The sequence below is a fragment of the Callorhinus ursinus genome, unplaced genomic scaffold (assembly GCF_003265705.2).
Source record: "Callorhinus ursinus isolate GAN/ISIS: 27379988/994484 unplaced genomic scaffold, GSC_fseal_2.0 scaffold2, whole genome shotgun sequence".
NCBI classification, from domain to species: Eukaryota; Metazoa; Chordata; class Mammalia; order Carnivora; family Otariidae; genus Callorhinus; species Callorhinus ursinus.
In genome coordinates this window covers 104,848,025-104,860,682 of record NW_027397064.1, presented here as the reverse complement: position 1 = coordinate 104,860,682, position 12,658 = coordinate 104,848,025, and the positions used below count along the sequence as shown (strand labels likewise).

The 12,658-nt window shown below is 41.6% G+C and overlaps 1 protein-coding gene and 1 pseudogene across 1 annotated transcript in view; both read right to left on the bottom strand.

The window, feature by feature from the left end:
• CNTNAP5 (contactin associated protein family member 5) overlaps positions 1 to 12,658 on the bottom strand; it is an 872,890-nt gene that overhangs the window by 197,729 nt on the left and 662,503 nt on the right. The gene's annotated exons all lie outside the window — the stretch shown is intronic.
• LOC112812695 (zinc finger protein 740 pseudogene) lies at positions 10,266 to 11,172 on the bottom strand (annotated as a pseudogene).

Here is a 12,658-nt window from a genome sequence, read left to right as displayed (position 1 = left end):
GATGGCTGAACTCTGGGCCTCAACATTTCTAGCAAAGACAAAGTTTCTGGCCCATGTCACCAAAGAGTTAGCAATGGAAGCACTCATTTGCACAATGAGAATATTAGTGGTGACCATGATAAACAGAAGCTTAGAAGCCCTTCCTCCATTATGGAATACTGTTTGAGCTTCCCTAATTCCTCTTGCCCAGATAGCATTACCCAAAAATCACCACGACTACATTTCTTGTCACACCAGCTCAGATTTGGATTCAATTTGAAATGAAGAGAATACAAAAAGATCCTATTTATGTTTTCCAAAGTTTATGAAAAATGATTCATATTTGCAATCAGTCAAATACTCCATGATGGACACACACACACACACACACACACACACACACACACACACACATATTCACATATATAATGTTTTTAGGATTATTAAATCTATGAATTTTCCAGTTGCAACTCTAGGAGTATCTGTAGAAAATGAGGGTGAGTGAGGCCTGCCCAAAGCAAAATTTCCAAAAACAGGAATGTCCCCATTGCCCTGCCTTCATGTAGACCACCATCTCTCTCATGCGTATTAGATAACAGCCTTCCTGTTCTAGTCTGGCCCATCTCAAACCCATTCTGTGCACTGGAGGAAAAGTGATTACCTAACAAAATAAATCAGAGCATGTCATGCTTCTTTTTACAACCCTTTCATTATTATCTGTTTCCTTGGGGAAAATTTGATGGCTTTAGCATGACCAGAAAGGGTCCTTAGAATGCAGTGCCTGATCATCTTGCTAGCCCCACCATTTATCACTCATTCTTCCCCAGGCTTCATGTGCACTGAAATACTTTTTAGTTTTCCAAGAATCCACTCTCTGTCTCTCCTCTGGGTCTTGGTGCATGCTATATGCTTTGGTTTCCTTATGTAAAAGGAAGATATTAATTGAACCTTCTGCATTATATTGTTGCAATGCTTAACACAAGTGTATAGAAAAATATCAGGTATGTAGTAGGGAGAGTTAAAAATATAACAAAGCAATCATGCTAGGTTATTAACAGATGACAGAGGGCTAATTCGCTGCCTCAGCTTGGGAGGTATCTGCACTCCAGAGAACATGCCAGATGAAGGAATATCTGTTGGAGGATGCTCAGGACTTATGCCAGGGTTTTGAAGGTAGATGGCTTCCCCGCCCCCTTCTTTTTCTTTTTCTTTTTCTCTTTTCTTTTTCCTTTTTCTTCTTCTTCTTCTTCTTCTTCTTCTTCTTCTTCTTCTTCTTCTTTCTTCTTCTTCTTCTTTTTCTTTTCTTTTTCTTCTTCTCCTCCTCCTCCTTCTCCTTTTTAATTAAGAGAGGGCTTTTCCATCAAATCATTCATTAACATTGCTCACTTAAGATAAGCCTTGTTGAAATTGTCATTTTAAAAAAAAGTTAGTATTGAATAAATGGAGAGATAACATTGGATTTAAAATCAGGGCATCATCCTGCAAAACACCTGACCAGTGCTCCTCAAAACTGTCAAGGTCATCAAAACTAAGGGAAGTCTGAGAAATTGTCACAGACAAGAGGTACCTAAGGAGACATGACAAGTAAATGTAATGTGGTATGCTGGATGGGATCCTGAAATAGAAAAAGATAGTAGGTGAAACTAAGGTAATCTAAATAAAGCATGGACTTTTGTTAATAATAATGTATTAATATGGGTTCATCAATTAAAACACATTATCCCTGTGTGGCTCAGTCAGTTAAGAAACTACCTTCTGCTCAGGTCATGATCTCAAGGTCCTGTGATGAGCCCAGTGGTGTTGGGCTCCCTGCTCAGCGGGGAGTCTGCTTCTCTCTCTCCCTCCCCTCCCCCCAGCCCATGTGCTCTCTCTCTCTCTCAAATAAATAAATAAAATCTTGAAAAAACACAAATTATCATACTACTAGGTACAAGGTATATAGAAACTCTGTTTTAATCTTCTCAACTTTTCTGAAAATCTAAAATTATTCTAAAAAGTATAACTATTTAAAAAGTTACATATTCACTGCCAAAGCTTGGAAGCAATCAAGATGTCCTTCAGTTGGTGAATGGATAAATAAATGGTGGTACAGCCAGACAATGGAATATCATTCAGCACTAAAAAGAAGTGTGCTATCATAATAAGACATGGAGGAACCTCAAGTGCATATTACTAAGTGAAAGAAGCCAATCTGAAAAAGCTGCCTACTATACGAGTCCAACTATATGACATTCTAGAAAAGGCAAAACTATGCTGATCTTTAAAAAAGACCAGTGGTTGCCAGGGGTTGGGGGCTGGGGAGGGATGAATATGTAGAGCACAGAGGATTTTTACAGCAGTGAAAATTTTCTGTATGATTTTATAATGATTTTACTCATACGTGGAATTTAAGAAATAAATGATCATAGGGGAAACAAAGAGAGAGGAAAACCAAGAAACAGGCTCTTAACTACAGAGAGAACAAACTGATGGTTACCAGAGGGTAGGTGGGTGGAGGATGTGGAAAATAGGTGATGGAGATTAAGGGGTGCACTTATGATGAGCACCAGGTGTTGTATAGAAGCGTTGAATCACTATATTGTACGCCTGAAACTTTTTATTTTATTTTTTTCCTTCTGCCTCTCAGTAAAAAGTTGTCTTTAAAGGACCAGCAAACAGCTAATTATTTCCTCAGAACCATAGTCAGTTAGCTCTGCCTAACCTCTCTCAAGGTACTCTGTTCTGGTTTAAATTATTGAGTTTGTGTTCTTGAAAGGGAACGAGGATGTTGAGTTCACTTAAAAAATCCCTGAAATATTTCCTTTATCCATAAATCAATGAACTCGTGAAGACAACCATAGCTCAGGCTGACTTGCTGACTTTTGAAGCATCTTAAATGAATAAGTGATATTCTTCAATTCTTTTTTTAGTTTTTATTTAAGTTCCAGTTATTTAACATAGAGTGTAATATTAGTTTCAGGCGTACCTCCCCTCTGGTAACCATCAGAAAGTCAGTTATCATATGGTTTCACTTATTTGTGGAACGTAAGGAATAGCACAGAGGACATTAGGAGAAGGAAGGGAAAAATGAAGGGGGGAATCAGAGGGAGAGATGAACCATGAGAGACTATGGACTCTGAGAAACAAACAGGGTTCTAGAGGGGAGGGGGGTGGGAGGATGGGTTAGCCTGGTGATGGGTATTAAGGAGGGCATGTACTGCATGGAGCACTGGGTGTTATATGAAAACAATGAATCATGGAACACTACATCAAAAACTAATGATGTATTGTATGGTGACAAACATAACATAATAAAATTTAAAAAATAATAAAATAAATTAAAAAAATAAAGTCTAAGTCAAAATTGAGATTATATTTTTCCTGTATCCAGATTCTGCAGAGATACCCAGAGATGTTGTGCGGTCAGCTTATGTTGGCTCAAGAGAGTGCACTGGTAAATATTCAGAAACTTCATGAGCTAGCTGTGAAACTTACTCAGTATTAGAAAATCAAGTATATAGCCTTACAATTAATGATTAAATTAAAAACAAAGAATACTTAAGGATGATTATTTTTCATTCATTTCATTGAAACTATCAATGTTCTTGTGGCTTTTTGTGAATGTCTTCCCAGCTCCACTTTCAGTGATGCTGTGTTGGTAGTATGAAATCAGCCATAGTGAGCATGTTCACACCATGAAAACTAGCAAACACTATAAATCAGTGCTTGGTTTATTGTTTAATTGATTGTCTAGACTTCAGAAAGTGTTGTAGAAAATGCAATAATACAGATAAAACTTAGTGTGTTATATTGCATCTATTACATTTAAATGACACAAAAATTTGAGGAAATATGTTACTAGTATTTGAAAAGTATTATCTGATTCACCAAAGAAGTTGCTCGTGTCATTAACAAGTGAAGTTTCAACATCTGCCTTTATTATTTCACTTTTGTCTTACTCAATATATATGAAAATATTAACAATATTCATGTTAGACCTATACTCTTTCATCAACTATAACCATAGGATGACCATAAATATCAGAATTTGGCAAAAATCAACAAAATCATTCTGTGAGAATCAGATGATCAGATGTCAACATGGAATTTTATAATAGGAGTAATACATATTTTTATTATCATTTATAAATTGTAAGCTAGGCATCCTTTATATAAGTAAATTTATAATAAACATGTATACACACACACAAACATTTTTACCAGAGAACTTGTTGTTAAACATTACCATGGACACCAAAAAAATTGTCTATGTATGATTTATGTGCATTATGGTGAATGACTCATATCTTTTATATATTAAGGTCTTTACCAATGTTTCTACCAAAGCATACCATTATGAGTTCATTCCAAACTGTGTTGGAGTACTTGGCATTTTCCTGTGAAAAAATAACTTGGCATTTAATGTTTGACCATATGCAAGCAAGCATAGTAAGATACCAGGATTATGCATTCTAGAGCCAGACTGTTTGGGATCAAATCCCAGCCCTGCCACTTACAAGCTAACGTCTGCAGACAAATTATTTTTGCACTTAATGTCTCATCAAAGAATAAAACAAAACTACTAGAGTATAAAGATAAAACAAAAGTTTAAAAAAATTATAATGCTGGGATGCCTGAGTGGCTCATTTGGTTAAGTAGCTGCCTTTGGCTCAGGTCATGATCTCAGGGTCTTGGAATGGAGCCCCACGTCGGGCTCCCTGCTCAGTGGGGAGTCTCCTTCTTCCTCTCCCTCTGCCGCTCCCCACTGATGCTCTCTCCCTCTCTTTCAAAGACATAAATAAATAAAATCTTTAAGAAAATTACAATGCTAACTCTATTTGCTAGGCCAGGCAATACACTTTTGGAAACAAATTCACTAAAGAGTTCACTGAAGAGGGGAAGTCAGGGTTTTTTGAGGTTCAAAGGGGAGACTGCAGAGTGTACGAACTCAGCAATGAAACCACTGCTGAGAAAGAACAGAAAGAGCAAATAAGTCTGTACACAGGTGATTATAAAAATTCCATTTTTGTGATGCTTGGGTGGCTCAGTCGGTTTAGTGTCTGCCTTTTGGCTCAGATCATGATCCCAGGGTCCTGGAATTGAGTCCCAAATCGAGGTCCTTGCTCAGTTAGGAGCCTGCTTCTCCCTCTGTCTGCCAATCCCCTTGCTTGCGCTTGCTCACTCTCTCACTCTCTTTCTGACAAATAAATATATGAAATCTTTAAAAATAAGTAAATAAATAAATAAAATGAAATGAAATGTTAAATTCAAATCTTTAAAAATACCTAGAATGAAAGGGTGGTTTTATTCTATTGAAAATAGATTGGCCTTAGCCATTGATACGGCAATAGGGACCTGATTCTCAGTAGCAAAAGTACAGCCCACTATGGCATACTTATGCCACAATCATGGACTCCACAGGGAACTCAGAAATAAACTAATGTATGTAAAGTGCTTAGAATTAGGCACTCAGTCAACACTTGATGGATGTCAGTCATTTACACTTTTTTAGGTATTATTTATTTGAGTCACCTGGGTGGCTCTGTTGGTTAAGCATCTGCCTTTGGCTCAGGTTGTGATCCTTGGCTCAGCATGGAGTTTGCTTCTCCCTCTGCCTCTGCCCCTCCCCCTGCTCATGCTCTCTCTCTCTCTCTCTCTCTCAGTCCATTCTCTCTCTCAAATAAATAATAATAATATCTATTTATATTATTTATTTGAGAGAGAGAGAGAGAATGAGAGAGCACAACTGGGGGGGGGGAAGGGCAGAGGCAGAGGGAAAAGCAGACTATGCTGAGCAGGGAGCCCTATGCAGGACTAGATTCTGGGACTCCAGGATCATGATCTGAGCTGAAGATGCTTAACCAACTGAGCCACCCATGTGCCCCAGTTGTTTACATTCTTATTTCAGAAAATACTGGATAAAATGTGGTCTAATCCTAAATCCCAGTAGATGTAACAGTTAAAATCTTTAATTCCTCATATTAAAGAGTTTTTTTTTGATCACTTATGATATTCATCTTTGTAATTTCAGAGCTTGGCACAATATCTTGGATGCATTATGTTCTCAACAAATGGTTATCACTGTTAAACTGTTCTGGGGAAGTGGTGATATTCCTGGGATTTTTATTTTGAATACTGAATGAGATCATCTCTGAACATAGTAAAATAATGCATTTGCATTATAAAAAGAACAAAAAAAGCATATATTATGTGTCAACTATGTTTCCACTTTTGTCCATACTATATAGAAAAGTGATGCACAGAAAGGTTAAAATTTGTTGCCCAGATACACACAGCAAATGATTGGTGAAGCCTGGATTCGAACCTGGAATTATGGATCTCCAAAACTCATGTTCTTGCCACTATGGCATACTGCCTTCTTTCCATACTTTAGATCTGTCTGTGAAGAATTCCAGAATTCACCAGAAAAGATTCATGTGTCATAGAAAAAAAAATATCTATCTCATTTCAAAAGAACAGAGGGATTACCCCTTTGGGGAATAACAAGGAAAGGCTGAGAGCTAGCAAAAGAAGCTAAACCAAGAAAGGGCCTATTGATCAGATTGGACATTCCCCAGAGACCATCACAGCTTATTGTCCTAGCTTTTGAATAGTTCATTCTTGGATTCCCTTTGTTAATATCAGAAAACATACTTAAAGCAACTTAAATCCCATCACCTGCACATAATTAGGAAATATATTGACTTAATTTCTCTTACTCTGTGTTCATACTTTCTCTTCCAACATTAGCAAGAAAGGGAAAGAGAGAAGGATCTGGAACAAAAAAAGGTATTGATTTTTCTTTGTACCAACTCTCATGTACCGGGCTCTCATCAATAATTGTACATCAAAGTCTTCCCTCTAACTCATATCACCTGTGACATCTTTCTTTACCCCTTCCCCCTGCAGGGATCAACCGATATCTGACAGCATTCATTCTGGTGATCCATTACTGATTACTAAACTATGCCAAAGGGTTATCACTGTTAAACTGTTCTGGAGAAGGAGCAATATTCCTGAGATTTTTTTTTTTTTTTTTAGAAAAGCCCCATTTTCTTTTTATTTAAATATCCTAAATATATCATGCAGGAACATACACTGCATTTTAATGGTGAAAAGATACAAGTTTATAACATCTTATAAAAACTACCATTTAAAAGTGATCTTGTTCATTTGATATTCCCCTCCCCCAATAGCAAAATAAGTATATTAAAAACAAAGAGAGAGAGGGAGGGAGAGGGCAGAGAGGAAGAGTTGGGAGGGATTGTTAAGATAAAAGCCCCAGGACTGCAGCAGAGGCAAAAAGCATCTGGGGAGAGGGTTGGAAGTTGTGGCGGGACCCCCACATCTTATTTAACCCTCCAATGTCAAGCCATAGGGCACAATCAGTAGCTATGTGATGAAAGAGGCTGTTGGGGGGGTGGATGGAGAAGAGTTGGGGTGCAGGGAAGGGCAAGGTTGGTAGGGCCCGGTACAAGGGCCCCCCAGAACTGATGTTACTCTTTCCCAGGTCCCCAAATTCCACATCCTGGTCTCTGAGAGCCTGCCCTAGCTCCCTTTCCCTTCACTCCAAAGGCACCTGAGGCATCTGTCCAGTGCTAGACCCCACCAGCTGAGGAGGGCTGGGGCATTGGGCCCAGAAGCCTCTGCAGCTCTCTTTGTCTGTGGTTTCCCTGGGGTGTAAGTGGGGCTTCTGGGCCCTCTGGGAGGCTAATCACTCCTTTCACCTCTTTGCTCCTCTCTCCTCACACATCCTTGGCCCCAGAACCTCAGCACCTGGACAACTGAACTAACCACCTACCTACTCCTGAGTTGCCTCCACACCCAATCCTTGGCAGGGGTGTTTCTGATATGGCTCTTTCCACATCTGCTCACAAATTCCCTCTCCCTCCCACCCCGGCAGGAGGCTGAGGCTGTGGGGGGCCACGGCACACTGTGACCTAAGCACACATCCGCACACATAGGGGCATAGGTCACTCAGGATTCTCTCCACACACACTCCGACCCTAAACCGATTGGCTGCAAGTGGCAGGGAATGAAGCCTCTATTTTCAAAAGTGCTCATGGGAGAAGTTTTCTAAATGTAGCTTCCTTCCAGGAATATATTCCCAGAGGTGAATGATAAATTCCAGCCCCAGCAGAGGTCTCTAACAGGCAAGGGACTCACTCACACATGGGATGCCCAGCTTGTGGGGACCACAGGGCAGCTTCAGGGACTGAGGTCTAGGCCTTGGGCCGTAGCAATTGCAGGTGCCAGCATAAAGCCACAGGAGCACAGGCAGCAAACACTGCCCAATGTCTCTGCCAAAGGACCTCAGGAGCCGTCAGGGCAAGTCTGAAGGGTGCCACACCTTTCTTTCCCTGAAATCCTCACATTTCAGAGGTATAGAGTCCCCCACCCCCCTCCCGCACACCTAACAGCCAGGAGCTTTCTGCTGCTGTTCTTACCTCTAGGAAATGAAGTTATACTGCCTGGAGCTGCCATCTTAGATCCCCACTGACAGCGTGGTCAGGTTCACCAAGCCTCCATGATTATTCCATGATTACTCCCCTCTACAGGTCAGGGCAGGCCACAGTGGAGGCCAAACAAGCCCCAGAACCTTCCATAGCAGGCAGAGGGATTTTTATTTCACTTTAGAAAATTCATGTTTAGGGACGCCTGGGTGGCTCAGTTGTTTAAGCGACTGCCTTCGGCTCAGGTCATGATCCTGGAGTCCCAGGATCGAGTCCCGCATCGGGCTCCCTGCTGAGCAGGGAGTCTACTTCTCCCTCTGACCCTATCCCCTCTGATGTGCTCTCTCTCTCTCATTCTCTCTCTCTCAAATAAATAAATAAAATCTTTAAAAAAAAAAAGAAAATTCATGTTTACAAGCTTTGGCTTGGGTTAAACACCCTAACCAGCCTGTTGAATCAACCCCAAAAAAACCTCTCCAAAACAAAGTCTTTCATTCCCCTAAATCAAGTTTCTCAGCTGGGACCTCAAGCACCCTCAGATTTGGTGGTGGGGGGGGGTCTGTTTCATGCTCATCCTCCTCTGAGTTGAGGGCCAGAGAAGGGTTTGGCTCAATAAGATGCCATGTATGCAAGAAGCATACAAACACAAGCACACATTTCAATGAACACACTCAAGCGCACACACATACAGACATAACCCTGATCACTTTTTTTGGGGTGGATAGGGTGGTGGTGTTGGGGCAGAGAGGAGCAAAGAATATGATTAAGAATAAAACCTACGATAGGTTTCTTCCTCAGTTCTTTCTCCGCAGCACCCCCTCCCCCCAATTCTTTGTTGGGTAGGGATGGCCATTAAGAAGGAAGTGAAGATCTTATTCTTTGGGACCAAAGGCCACATCCCAATCTCCTCTACCTGAATACAGTGATAGGACTTGGTCAGGGAGAGCAGCTCACACTGCTCAACAGTCATGTCAGGGGACACCAAACTCCTTTGTTTCTTGAACAGTTGTTGCTCAACTTGGGACTAGTCTCGGGTTGTTCCTAAGAGGGCACAAGAAGAGAGAACCCCCTTTGATATCCATGACTACCTGCTCAAAACCTGTCTGGCTCAGGAGTCAACAGCAGCAAGGTAGCCACACACTATCTCCAAGATGGAGTGCCCAAAGAAGGCATGGAAGGACTCCGTGGGCCGGTCTCACCCAAGGTCCCTCCACAAGGCACTTGAGCTGACCCCATCAGGTACCAGCGTGGCCTGGGCCATTGCAACAGCCGTGGGCACAACTCTCGCTCTTCTCCGGAGGAAGGAAGAGGTACCTGCCCACTCTAGTTGGACCCAGCCCTTGTGGGCTCCTCCCACCATTCTTCCTTCTGTTTCTACAGTGTGTAAGGAGGCCAAGGTAAATTCAGCTGCCATCCCTGATCCTCCACTCCTTCAAACAGAAAGTGAGGTGTAGGGCTGTGGAACACTGAGGATCAACTGCAACTAAAAACTCAATTCTGGGGAGGGCTGGGCCAGCCATTGTCCCTGCTTTGACCAGGGTTCTATGCCTCCATATTACCTGTATCCACAGTGCAGCTGCTAAAATTGCTTTTGAATAAACAAAAACAAGAACAGAACAAACAAACAAATCCCTCTCCCCAAACCTTTCCATTTCAGCTGTCAGCTGGAGTCCAAGGTTGTGGGAGCCACACCAGTCTTGGTCCTGTACTTTCATTCTCCACCCATAACCTCAGCCAAGGGTCCAGGGACAAGCTTCCCCATCCAGGAATGCTGTAGGAACTTCCCCGAGATACTCATAGTCTCAGATTATTTACAAAGCTGAGGCTCTGAGGCTGTTGTCCCCTGATGCACTCTTCTGGTCTCCTGGGTCCACTCCTCCAGGAGGTGGACAGGTACAGATGGGGTGGTGGTGGGACCATCAGACCAGAGGGGGTGCACTCTTCAGTAAATTCTTCTGATCACTCCCACCACCCAGGGCCCCTCGCACCTATAGAGAAAATTGCCCGTTGGAAGTCTTGGACTGGCACCCTTGGCACATCCGTTTGTGTCTGAGTAATCAATCTGTCCGAGAAAAACACTGATGACACCGTTCACACTGGTAGGGCTTTTAGCCACTGTGCACATGCTTGTGACACTCCAGGTGGTACTTCTGGATGAAGCACATATCACTTATATCACACTCAAATGGCTTCTCACCAGTATGAATGAGGATGTGCCTCTTGAGGTGGTAACTGCTCCTAAAGGCTCCAAAGCAGTGTTCACAAATAAAAATTTTGGGAATCTTTACTTGAAAAGAACCATTCTGTTCCACTACCACCACCTTTTTAACAGTCTTCTTTGAATGAGAGGCCTCAGCCAAGCTGTCATCATCTTTGTGACTCCAGGACTTATTGCTGTCTTTTCGGTGGCCCTGACTTGAGCACCTCAGCACATCAGGGCTACCTGCCTGCTCTCCATTCTCGGCCTGCTTGCTGGCAATCTGGCTCAGCATCATCTTCTTGCTGGCTGCAGTGGGAACCAAACTCACACCTGCTAGGCCTTCACAAGCCAGGAGATTTGCCTGAGCCATGCTGATTTCTCACTTAATGTAACCCAAAAGTTCAGGAGTTTCTTGATCCACCTTTCCTAAGACATTGTTGTTTGAAGAACTGTCACCAAATCACTGTAACAACTCCTTTGTGTCCCTTCAGTCCTGCTGCCATATGGAACTGCCTTTGTCTTCAAATAGATATTAGTGTCCCCCAAAGGGAAGACAGATGTTCCAAGAATCCCTGGACTCTGCCTGGCTCCTGCCTATGATCTGAAGTCTGCTGGTTTTCATTTTCCAACCGAATCCTCTCGTTGAAGTTCACGACCTGTTTCAGAAACCTGCCAGGCACAGCCTCCCGCTGTCTCCCCCCGCCCCCCCGTGCAGCACCTCCTCCAGGCCCCAGCACACCATGCCAACCCCGTGGCCGCTGCTCAATATTCCTGAGATTTTTATTTTGAACACTGAATGAGATCATATCTGAGCATAGTAAAACAAAACAAAACAACAAAACATTTTCATTATAAGAACAAAAATGCATTTTATGTGTATTTATTATTTATTATATTTCCACTTTTAGTACCTTAAAAGAGGGATCCCCTCCAGCCTCAGTCAAGACTTCAGATGATGCAGCCCCAGCATCATCAACTGATGATGTTTTCAACTTCATGAGAAATCTTGAACCAGAATCACCTGAGGCACTCCTGATTCATAAATCTCATAAACTGATTATCTAATAAATAGCTGCTATTTTTAGATGCTAAAAATGATTAAAAATTAAAAAATATAAAAAAGTATCCCCACATTTTCCTGGAAAGAACCAAATAATATATATTTTAGACTTTGAAAACCATAAGGTTGGTCTCAGTCACAACTACTCAATTCTGTCCTGGTAGCAAAAGCACCAATAGTTAACATATAAACAAATATGCATATCTGTGTTCCAATAAATCTTTATTAAAAGAAAACAAGCAGTGGGCCACATGGGCTACAGTTTGTTCACCCTTTGTGGAAAACAATTTATAATTTTTCACAATTTTCTGGGCTATAATTCTTTCCATGTGATATTGGTTGTGACCATATTAATTGGGGAACTTGGCTTGGGCTGGAGCATGCCCAAAATCTTCACTTACATGTCTGGTGCCTCAACTGGACTGGTTGGAACAGCTGGAGAGTTTCTGTTCCTTTCTTTTCTCATACAGCCTCTTTCATCCAATAGTCCAGATCACACTTCTTTACATGGAAGTTAGACAGATTTCCAAAAGTACAAAAATAAAAACTGTTAGACTTCCTGGTACCAGGGCAGAAAATTGGCACAGAGTTAATTATGTGGCCAAAGCAAGTCATAACAACAAGATAGCTTAAACTCATGGGGAAGGGAAATAGGTTCTGTCTGCTTGTAAGAAGAGCATATACAGGAATGAGAGAGATTGTCAGCAGTCACCTTTACAAACAAGTTACTACTACAGTACTTACCACATTTATTTATCACATAATTTACCATAAGATAATGGTGTGTGCAGAGGCATCAGGTCACAGAATTTCATGGTCTAACTGAAGAAAAGTAGGACCACTGAGTGTATGGAAAGGAATAATCCATTTATTCACTCAGTTTTCAGTAAGTGCCAGTCACTGTGCTAGAATGTCAGAGACACAGATAGAGACAGATATGTCTCCTTCAAGTTCACATGATATGAGAAAGAAGCAGCTGAAAGAAAA